Raw genomic sequence first — 11,721 nt, forward strand, 5'->3', positions numbered from 1 at the left:
ACAGAATCAACTGTGTCTGTGGAGGCAGAAAAGGCGCACATTGCCAGGGTCCTGAGGACGATGTCGGATGGTGGTGACTGGGGGAGCAGCGAGGGAAAGGTGTACTTTTGAACATCTTCCAGTTTTAGTAGAATCAATTTAAAATTAATTTATTCAATATTTTATCATTTATACAATTTATTCAGTAATTTATTCTGTAATCCAAGATGGCACTGGAACATGGTAATGTTATACTTTTCACTGTACCTAGATACAAGGGACAATAAATTAAGTAAATCTAATAAATAAATCTAAATCCTGAAAAATATTCAAAGACCAGTCTTCACTGTCTTCTTAGGCAGAGTACTCCAAAGCTGCACAACTCTCTGAGAAAAAAAAATCATTCTCTTCATTTCAATGCTCAAAGTGTAAGCCTCTAACAAAAAGGCAGTGCATCTTAGTCTGAAGAGACCCGCACTAGGAAAAATCTTTTCCATGCACAATTTAATCTTATTAAACTCACTGCTGCTAGAGATACCATTAATATTTACACAGCACCAAGTCTAATATAACCTGCTTCCTGATAGTTTCAACAAGCAGCACATTCTGGAACTAATCTCAGAAACATTCTATAAACCCCACAACCAGACTACTGGATGGATCAGCAGCTCCCTTACTCATGTAATAGTGATGGGGTGAATGTTAGAAATTCAAACAGTGGCGCTTAGATGTGGTTTGAGCATGTCTGAACTTTTGTATTCATTTGGATAGCCCGGGTACCCTTTTGGAGATGTAAGGTAATCCTTGGCCTTTGGGAGATGGCAGGTGTTCTTTGGGAAAGGTAAACAACTTTTGAGAGATGTCAGGTACCCTTGTTACAAGTAGATATAAAACAGTCTAAAGGTTTTAAAATTGGTGGGACTGCCAAAGTTACAAAGGCTGTCAAAGAACAGTCAAAGCTGTCAAACTACTGTCAATGTTGACAATAGATTTATGTATTTTTCAGAAAAAGTAAAGAGTTTAAGAAAGGTCAGTTTGGGTGATATAAGATGAAATGAGTAGCCACGGGCACTGTATGGGTATGTCAGAATAAAGGCTACAGAGGTGGAACATGTTTCATTCATATTTTTAAAACTTTGGACACTGTGCCCGAACCCTGAGGTATGCCTCTTATCCTTATAACCTTTATGTATAACAGGCATTCTTAATGTTTCCACACAGAATTATAATCTAGCTTGCCACCTCTGAACTGAAAATTTGTCCAGGAAGATATTTTGAAATGTTGAGGATAGGTAGCCAGGAATTCTCCCACTGCTGTACACCTGGCTAGAAACAAAAATCCAAGTTATGATTTTAAGTTTGCATAACTCCAAAGTACAGAGAGTTACTGGAAGGGTTAATTGTGCCTTTATTAATTCTAAGTAACTTGTTACCCCACTCTACACTTTGTACAGCGAACCACAAAAGGTGGAGATTTGTGGGGGGTTTTTATATCCATCTCTCCTTCAAGGATTAAAAAAAAGAAAATCAATTATGCTATATTTTAGAAATGTGATACTTAGGTTGGCAGAGGATTGCATTTAGATGTGCTCTATCAGTGGCAGATTCTCTCACCAATATACTTTGTCGAGATTATCATATGGATGACAATGTAAAATGCCTTTGACAATGAAACAGTTAGAGGTATTGTTGAGGTTTGAAGCCAAAAAGAGTTGAAATTGTCCAAGTGCATGCCACTGACTCATGGGAATTGCTTACTCTGATCCATCCAAAGCAGAAAAGAAGCAACTGTCAGGGTAACAACCATCTCTGATAGGCCCAGATGGGGCCAAGCACAAACCATAGAAGGACCATGCAAAATCCTTATCCCACTCACCGCCTCTCCAAATACCACCTGCCCAACCCACAGCAGAGTGTATCAATCTAGCCTGAAACATTTAGTTACCTCAGGACCCACAACTCTAGAGATTAAGAAAGTCAACCTCAGTCTCAATGGACTGCCTGAGAAGAGAAGAAAGACAGGGAAGAAGGAATAAGGAAAGCAAAATAAGGAATGAGAAGAATAAAGCAGGGAGAGAGATAGGAAAATGACAGCTGTTAATTCGCTAACATTTGGACTGTGTGCTGAATTCAGTCTGTCATGGCCTACTTTAAATCTTAATGTTGTTGAAGGGGTGAAAACAGTTGGATGTGTGATAAAATATTTTAGTATCAACAAAGCCTTGCTGTTTTCTGTAACATAACATTACATCTTATGTAAATGTAATCATTATCCCCTACTACATCTATATTTTATCCATGTAACATCTGCAAAAGAAATCCATGGGGTAAATTATGCAGATTAAATTCTGCTGACACGTTCTAATGTCATGAAGATAGATAATACAGAAAGATGGTAGTAACTTCTTTCTTTTTACCATAAGCCAGATGTGAAACATTCTAATGTAATTATTAGGAATGAATTGTACAAACACATATTGCACTATATGCTAGTAATTGAATGGATCAATATACATCCATTTCAACCAATTCTTTGAACAGTAGAACTAATTGAGCAATACATACATAAAAACATATGAGTCAGCTGTAGCAGTAGGCTATTCAAGCCCTGGAGGCTGCTCTACCATTCAATAATGGTGGATTTTTTGGTGTTTTAAATATCACATTCCCATCTACCACCAAAAACCCTTAACTCCCTTGCCTAACAGGGTCTGTCTACCTCCACCTCAAAAGTATTCAATTACCTCACTTCCACCACTTTCTGTAGAAGAGCACTCAAAGGTTGTACAACCGTTTGGGGCAAAAGAATTGTTCACATCTCTGTCTAAAAACACAACAACACCTAATTTAAAAACAGTGCCCCCTAGTTCTGGAATCATCCACAGGAGAAATCCTTTCACCATTTATTGTCATTCCTGCTGAGGATCTTATACACTCATTAAAGTCATAGAGTCATACAGCACAGAAACAGACCCTATGATCTAACCAGTCCATGCCAACCATAATCCCAAACTAAACTATCTCCACTTGCCTGCATTTGGCTGATATTTCTACAAACATTTCTTATTCATGTACTTATCCAAATTTTTTTAAAAATTGTAACTGTACATCCACCACTTCCTCTGGAAGTTGATTCCCCACACGAACTACTCTCTGTGTAAAAAAAAAGCCCCCATGTCTTTTTAAAATTGTTCTTCTCTCACCTTAAAAATATGCTTCATCGTCTTGAAATTCCCCACCCTTGGGAAAAGACACATGCCATTCACCTTATCTATACACTTAATAAATTTTATAAATTTCTATAAGGTCACCCCTCAACATCCTTCACCTTTCTGAATTCCAGTAGAAATAAACCCATTCTGTCTTACCTTTTCTCATAAGACAACTTGTTTATTCCAGATATCAAGTTACCTTTGATTCAAATATGTCTCTGACACATTTACATCCCTCCAAAAACAAAGACTCCAAAATGACACACAATGGTTGAGATGTGTTTTAACAAATACTTAGTCTCTTTTAAAATGGTAGGCCCATTTTCAGATACTGAATCCAACTTAAGCTTTCCAGTTGCTGTTTACCGAATTGAATCAACATAGAACCTGCCGCTAGGCTCCCCATTTGTTTAAGAAGTATGTGAGATGACATGACTATTTTGTTAGACGTTTTCTGTTCAACAAGACCATCACATGTTTCAGAAAAACTTCCCATCGCTTGACTTTTTAAGAATGCACAACAATGGAGAGAGCTGGGAAAGTTTCCTCTACACAGTCCAAGGTCTCTTGCTGTTAACTGGAGGTCTGGCTGAGGTGCTGCGCTGAGAGGAATACCCACAAGGATTGTTGGAAAGGAGGAGAAGATCAGTCTCTCCAAACAAGCAATCATGGGTGTAAATGAGCAAGGACTGGTCAGCAGGAGTTTGTTTCTATCAACTTGGAGACAGGGCACCCAGAATCCAGAAGCACAAAAGCGCAAAATTGGTCAGTTGTCTAACATTTTCCATTCAAGGGTTTTGATGTGAAGTAGAGGAGCATATTACAGATACCCTAACTATAATCTTTCAGAGTTCCCTAGTTACAGAAGTCATCCCTGTGAACTGGAAAACTTTACATGTCACTCAGCTTTTTAAGAAGGGTGAAAAAGGAAAACCTGGGAATCATAGACAAGTTGGCCTAACATCTGTGGTGGACAAATTGTTGGGAGTCTAAACTCAAGAATGTGCTAACTGAACACCTTGAAAATTTTCATTGCATCAGAGAGAAAAGCATGACAGGTAGGTTACACCTGACAAGCCTCATTCTTCTTTTTTGGAAAGATGACTAAGGTAGTGGTTAGGGGAATATCTATGGATATTGCTTGTATAGACTTGCAGAAGGCATTTGATAAAGTCCACATAAGAAACTGTTAAGTAATGAAGAAGCTGACAGAATTGAGGGCAAATTAGTGAGATGGCTGAGAAAATAGTTGAGTGGCAGTGACAGAAAGAGACATAAAGCATAGTTACACAAACTGGACAGATGTGACCAGCAGTGTCTTGCAAGAATTTGTGTTAGAGCTTCAGTCATTAACTATATATATTAATGGCATAGAAAGTCACAATTCTAAATGTTCTGATGACACAAATTCAGGTGACTTTGTAGACAGTGTGGATGATAAATTACAAAAGAATATTGATAGACTAAGTGATGGGTAAAACTGTGGCAGGCATGGTACGTGTGTGGAATGAGCTGCCAAAGGAAGTGGTGGAGGCTGGTACAATTACAGCATTTAAAAGGCATCTGAATGGGTATATGAATAGGAAGGATTTAGAGAGATATGGGCCAAGTGCTGGCAATGGGGACTAGGTTAGGTTAGGATATCTGGTCAGTATGGACGAGTTGGACCCAAAAGTCTGTTTCTGTGCTGTACATCTCTATGACTGTATATAGTTCAATGTAAGCAAGTATGAGATTACCCATTTTAGATAGAAGAAGGACAGATGGGGTAATTGCTTGATGATTTAAAGTTAAATATAGTGGATATTCAAAGATGCTTGGGAGTTCAGGTGCATAGATTTTTAAAATGTCACAAACAGGTGCAGAAAATAATCAAGAAAGTGAATGGAGTGCTTTATATTCAGAGGACTGGAGCACAAGGATACAAAATGTATGCTGCGGTTAGATCACTCTTGCAGAACTTTGAAAATATAGTGGATATTCAAAGATGCTTGGGAGTTCAGGTGCATAGATTTTTAAAATGTCACAAACAGGTGCAGAAAATAATCAAGAAAGTGAATGGAGTGCTTTATAGCCAGAGGACTGGAGCCCAAGGATACAAAATGTATGCTGCGGTTATACTAAATCCTGGTTAGATCACTCTTGCAGAACTTTGAGCAGATCTGGATGCTGAGCATTAGGAATGATATACTGACCTTGGAGAGAGTGCAACATAGGTTTACAAGAACAATACCTGGACTTCAGGGATTAATTTATGAGGAGAGGCTATGCAGATTAGCTCTATTTTCTCTAGAATTCAAAAGGTTCAGGGGTGGCCTGATTGAAGTCTTCAACATATCAACATGAAAAGACAAAGTAGATAAATCATTTCCACTGGTTGGGGATCTTAGAATTAGGAGGGATAGTCTTGGAGTTAGGCCGGACCATTGAGGAGGGGTGTTAGGAAACACATCTACACACAGAGGGTTATAGAGTCATAGAATCAAACAGCATGGAAACAGACTCATCGGTCCAAGTTGTCCATTTAAACCAAGCTTCCTAAACTAAACTAGTCCCATTTGCCTGCATTTGGTCCATATCTCTCTCAACATTTCCTATTCGTATACCTGATTAAATGTATTTTAAATTTTGTAACTGCACCTGCATCTACCATTTTCTCTGGCATTTCATTCCACATACAAACCATCCTCTGTGTGAAAGCGTTGCCCCTCAGGTCCTTTTTAAATCCTTTTCCTCTCACTTTAAACCGATGTGCTCTAGTTTTGAACTCCCCTACCCTAGAGAAAAGACCTTTGCTTCACCTTATCTATGCCCTTCATGATTTTATACATCTCAATAACGTCATCCCTCGGCCTCGATGCTCCAGTGGCAAAACACCCTGGCTTATCTAACTTCTCCATATAACTCAAAACCACCAGTCCTGGAAACATCCTTGTAAATCTTTTCTACACCCTTTCCATTTTAATAATATCCTTCCTATAGAACTTTCTTCCACAAATGGGCAGTTGATGCTGGATCAGTTGTTAATTTTAAATCTGACATGTTGTAAAAGCTGTTTAAATGCCTGCCTTGGGGGTTCCATTTCCTGCCACTAGCATCTGCGACAGATACATTTTTGTTAAGCACAGTTATTCAGGGATATGGGCCAAAGACAGGTACATGGAAATAGGCCAAAGACCTGCTATGGTCTCATTGCATGGTGGAACTTGAGAGGCTGAATGGCCTACTCCTGTTTCTATGTTCCAATGTATTTTCAGCAATGAGGATTCTGAGTTGCCCAGAATTCCTCAGTGCAACATTACTTGATGCTCCATTCATTCCTCTTTCTCTAGACACCTCACGTATCTGAAAAGCCAATGCTTCCCCTTCTAACAACTGTGACTCACAGAAGCCCTCCACAAATGATGTGACTGTAGTATGTCTGAATGTAGTCTGGAGTCTACAAATGATGTCTTTCCCTCCTCTGCCCACAAAATCGTTCCAATTATTCACTTCTCTCTGTTTCCACCTGTTGTAGAAGACAATACACAACTTGGTGATAGGCAGACATGAGGGAAGAGGGTATGAAGGAAAAGGGGAAGTGGTCCCTAGTGACAAATACATTTTGGGGTTTTGGTAATACACCTGATCCACTGAGAAGGCAATCTTGATGCAGATATCAACATTGAGCTGCCGTGAAAACCTAGGCTTCAAAATGCTGTTCAGACATGTTGTGAAAGCTAATCCTCTGTTGAATGTCTGTGTTGGAGGTTTCATTTTTTGCCATCAGCATGTGAGTGACCAAGCCATCTGTCCTGACAGGTCTGGTCTATGGCACAAAAGTAATTGGCTATTTTGAGGGGACTCTGAGATATAAACTGTTTGTTACAATCTCCAAGTACACCTAATGAATCCATTACTTGAATTTTAACAAAAAAAAACAAGTTCAAGCATTTTAAATTTTCCACTGTGATAGATTTACAAAAATGTGAAAGCGGATAACACTATTAACAACAGAAAGTTCATTTCTTAGGGCGTTTGAAAGTATGTACTTCTGTTTCTAAAACCTTTCAGAATAACACCACGCTTACATTCCAGGTTAATTTATTCTTGAAAGGTTAAAGATTTTTGAAAATGCTTAGCCAAGATAACATTCAACCATTATGTTTGCCAGAATTCACACAATATATCAGCTTTCATACAGGCACAGGCATCCTCATCATTCATGGAAGAAAGATTTGGGATATATCATTTTTGAGAAGAATATCTCAATTTGTTCCCTTCCAGCTCTTGTATTCTGGCTTTTCTTTCTTGCTGTTCCAGCTGCCACCTTCCTTTCTCTTTCTTTCCTTGCTTCCTCTTTCCCAGGTGCTCTTGCTCTGTCATATTCTTACTAGCTTCTCTCTCTCTGTCTCTTTCTCTCTCTGCCCAGTTGAACTCTGTAGGGCTGGTGAGGATTGTAATGTAAGAATAAAGTAGCCATCAAAACAGGCCAAATTTTGATAGAAAATAGGGGTGTCAATAAAGCTAGCAAAAGAGAGTGAGTACTGAAGAGCCCTGGGTGATGCCATTTGTTTTGTATCTTTATATAGTAGTCAACATAATGTTATGCACAGGGAGTGACTGAAGACAAGGCTGGTACCTTTAAACTGAAATGCCACATGTTGTGATGTCATGTAGCTCTCTTAAGGTACAAGTCTGTTTTGTCTGGAACAGTCAAGAAAACCATTACAGAAGCAAGGCAGAGAGTTCAAGATGGAGTGTGAAAATAGACAAGTCCCCTGGGCTGGATGGGATCTATCCGAGGATCCTCTGGGAAGCAAGGGAAGAGATTGACGAGCCTTTGGCATTGATCTTCAAATCATCATTGTCTACAGGAATAGTGCCTGAGGACTGGAGGATAGCAAATGTGGTTCAGTCGTTCAAACAGGGTAGTAGAGACAACCCTGGTAATTACAGACCAGTGAGTCTCACTTCAGTTGTTGGTAAAGTGTTGGAAAAGGTTATAAGAGATAGGATTTATAACCATCGAGAAAAGAATAATCTGATCAGGGATAGTCAGCACGGTTTTGTGAGGGTAGGTCATGCCTAACGAGTCTTATTGAGTTTTTTGACAAAGTGACTAAACAGGTAGATGAGAGTAAACAGGTTGATGTGGTGTATATGGATTTCAGCAAGGCGTTCGATAAGGTTCCCCACAGTAGGCTATTATACAAAATGCAGAGGAATGGGATTGTGGGAGACATAGCAGTTTGGATTAGTAATTGGCTTGCTGAAAGAAAACAGAGGGTTGTAGTTGATGGAACATGTTCATCTTGGTGTCCAGTTACTAGCGGCATACCACAAGGGTCGGTGTTGGGTCCACTGCTGTTCGTCATCTTTATAAATGACCTGGATGAGGGCTTAGAAGGGTGGGTTAGTAAAATTTGCGGATGACACTAAGCTCTAGTATGGCCACACTTAGAGTATTGTGTACAGTTCTGGTCACCGCATTATAAGAAGGATGTGGAAGCTTTGGAAAGGGTGCAGAGGAGATTTACTAGGATGTTGCCTGGTATGAAGGAATGTCTTACGAGGAAAGGCTGAAGGCCTTGAGACTGTGCTCGTTAGAGAGAAGAAGGTTGAGAGGTGACTTAATAGAGACATACAAGATAATCAGAGGGTTAGATAGGGTGGACAGGGAGAGCCGTTTTCAAAGTATAGGGACTCAAACACGAGGGGCCACAACTTTAAAGTGAGGGGAGATAGGTATAAGATAGGTGTCAGAGGTAGTTTCTTTCCTCAGAGAGTAGTAAGGGTATGGAATGCTTTGCCTGCAACAGTAGTAGATTCGCCAAGTTTAAGTGCATTTAAGTTGTCATTGGACAGGCATATGGATGTACATGGAATAGTGTAGGTGGGATGGGCTTCAGATTAGTATGACAGGGCAGCACAACATCGAAGGCCGAAGGGCCTGTACTGTGCTGTAATGTTCTATGGAGTCAGCAAACTTCTAGCCGCTGGGTGCACACACATTATTCCAAGCAGCATGCGTTAGAAATGCAACGTTTCCGAAGTTAATTTTCAATGAGGTTCTATTCACCAGTTGTGAATGATGGTAGTCAATTAAACAACTCACTGGAGGAGAAGGCTCCACAAATATTCCCAGAGCTCAGCAAATCAGTGCAAGAGATAAGACTGAAGCATTCACAGCAATCTTCAGCAGGAACTGCTGAGTGGACTATCCATCTCGATCTCCTCCAGTGGTCCCCAGCATTACTGATACCAGCGTTCAGCCAATTTGATTCACTCCACGTGATATCAAGATACAGTTGGAGACACTGGATAGTGCAAAGGCTACAGGCCCTGACAACATTCCGGCAATAGTACTGAAGACCTCTACACCAGAACTTGCCACTCTCCTAGCCAAGCTGTTCCAGTACAGTTACAACACTGGTATCTACCAGAAAATGGGGAAAATTGCCCAGGTATGTGCTGTACATAAAAAGCAGGACAAGTCCAACTCAGCCAGTTACTGCCCCATCAGTTTACTTTCAATCATCAGTAAAGTGATGGAAGGTGTCATAAACAGTGCTATCAAGCAGCACTTTCTCAGCAATAACCTGCTCAGTGATGTCCAGTTTGGGTTCTACCAGGGCCACTCAGCTCCTGACCTCATTACTGCCTTTGTTGAAACATGGACAAAAGAGCTGAATTCCAGAGGGGAGTTGAGAGTGACACCAAGGCTGCATCCAACTGGATGTGACATCAAGGAGGCCAAGGAAAACTGGAATCAATGGGCATCGGAGCTAAACTTTCCACTGGTTGGAGTCACACCTGGCACACAGGAAGATGGTTGTGGTTGTTGGAGGTCAGTTAGCTTAGTTCCAGAACATCTCTGCAGGAGTTCCTCGGAGTAGTGTCCTCGGCCCAACCATCTTCAGCTGCTTCATCAATAACCTTCCCTCCATCATAAGGTTAGAAATGGGAACGTTTGCCAATGATTGCACAATATCCAACACTATTCCTGACTTGTGAGACATGGAAGTCGTCCATTCTTAAAAGTATCCAGGCTTGTGCTGACAAGTGGCAAGTAATATTTGCGCCATACAAATGCCAGGTTATGACCATTACCAATAAGTAACAATCTAACCACTATCCCTTGATATTCAATGGTGTTGCCATCACTTAATCCTCTACTATCAGCATATTGTGGGTTACCATTGACCAACAACTCAACTGAACTCACGACATAAACACTGGCTATAATAGCTGGTCAGAAGCTAAGAAAACTGTGATGTGTAACTCACCTCCTGACTCCCTAATGCCTGTCCATCATCGACAATACATAAATCAAATCAAGAATACTCCTCTTGTCTGGATGGGTGCAGCTCCAACAATATTCAGGAAGCTTGATACCATCCAGGGTGCAGGGAAGAGGTTGTGGGCCTGGAGCAGTGCCTGCTGGAGGTCTGGTGTCTGGAGTGGGTGTGGGCCCAGAACAGTGTCTGCTGGAGTTCTGGTGCATGGAACAGGTGTGAGCCCAGAGCAGTGTGCTGGAGGTCTGGTGTATGGAGTGGGTGTAGGCCTGTAGCAGTTTTTGCTGGAGGTCTGGTGCATGGAGCAGGTGTGGGCCTGGAGCAGTGTCTGCTGGAGGTCTGGTGCATGGAGTGGGTGTGGGCCCGGAACAGTGTCTGCTGGAGGTCTGGTGCATGGAACAGGTGTGGGCCTGGTGCAGTGTCTGCTGGAGGTCTGGTGCATGGAGCGGGTGAGGGCCCAGAGTAGTGTGCTGGAGGCCTGGTGCATGGAGCGGGTGTGGGCCCAGAGCAGTGTGCTGGAGGTCTGGTGCATGGAGAGGGAGTGGGCCTGGACCAGTGTCTGCTGGAGTGGGTGTGGGCTTAGAACAGTGACTGCTGGAGGTCTCGTGCATGGAGCAGGTGTAGGCCTGGAGCAGGGTCTGCTGGAGGTCTAGTGCATGGAGCAGGTGTGGATCTGGAGCAGTGTCTGCTGGAGGTCTGGTGCATGGAGCGGGTGTGGGCCTGGAGCAGGGTCTGCTGGAGGTCTGGTGCATGGAGCAGGTGTGGATCTGAAGCAGTGTCTGCTGGAGGTCTGGTGCATGGAGCGGGTGTGGGCCTGATGCAGTGTCTGCTGGAGGTCTGATGCATGGAGCAGGTGTGGGCCTGATGCAGTGTCTGCTGGAGGTCTGGTACATGGAGCGATGTGGGTCTGGAGCAGTGCCTGCTGGAGGACAAGTGAATGGAGCGGGTGTTGGCCTGGAGCAGTCTGCTGGAGGTCCGGTGCATGGTGCAGGTGTTGGCCTGGCACAGTGTCTGCTGGAGGTCTGGTGTATGAAGCGGGTGTGGGCCTGGAGCAGTGTTGGCTGGAGGTCTGGTGCATGGAGCGGGTGTGGGCCTGGAGCAGTGTCGGCTGGAGGTCTGGTGCATGGAGCGGGTGTGGGCCTGGAGCAGTGTCTGCTGGAGGTCTGGTGCATGGAACAGGTGTGGGCCTGGTGCAGTGTCTGCTGGAGGTCTGGTGCATGGAACAGGTGTGGGCCTGGTGCAGTGTCTGCTGG

The sequence above is a fragment of the Chiloscyllium plagiosum genome, chromosome 7, assembly GCF_004010195.1.
Source record: "Chiloscyllium plagiosum isolate BGI_BamShark_2017 chromosome 7, ASM401019v2, whole genome shotgun sequence".
In the NCBI taxonomy this organism is placed as follows: Eukaryota; Metazoa; Chordata; class Chondrichthyes; order Orectolobiformes; family Hemiscylliidae; genus Chiloscyllium; species Chiloscyllium plagiosum.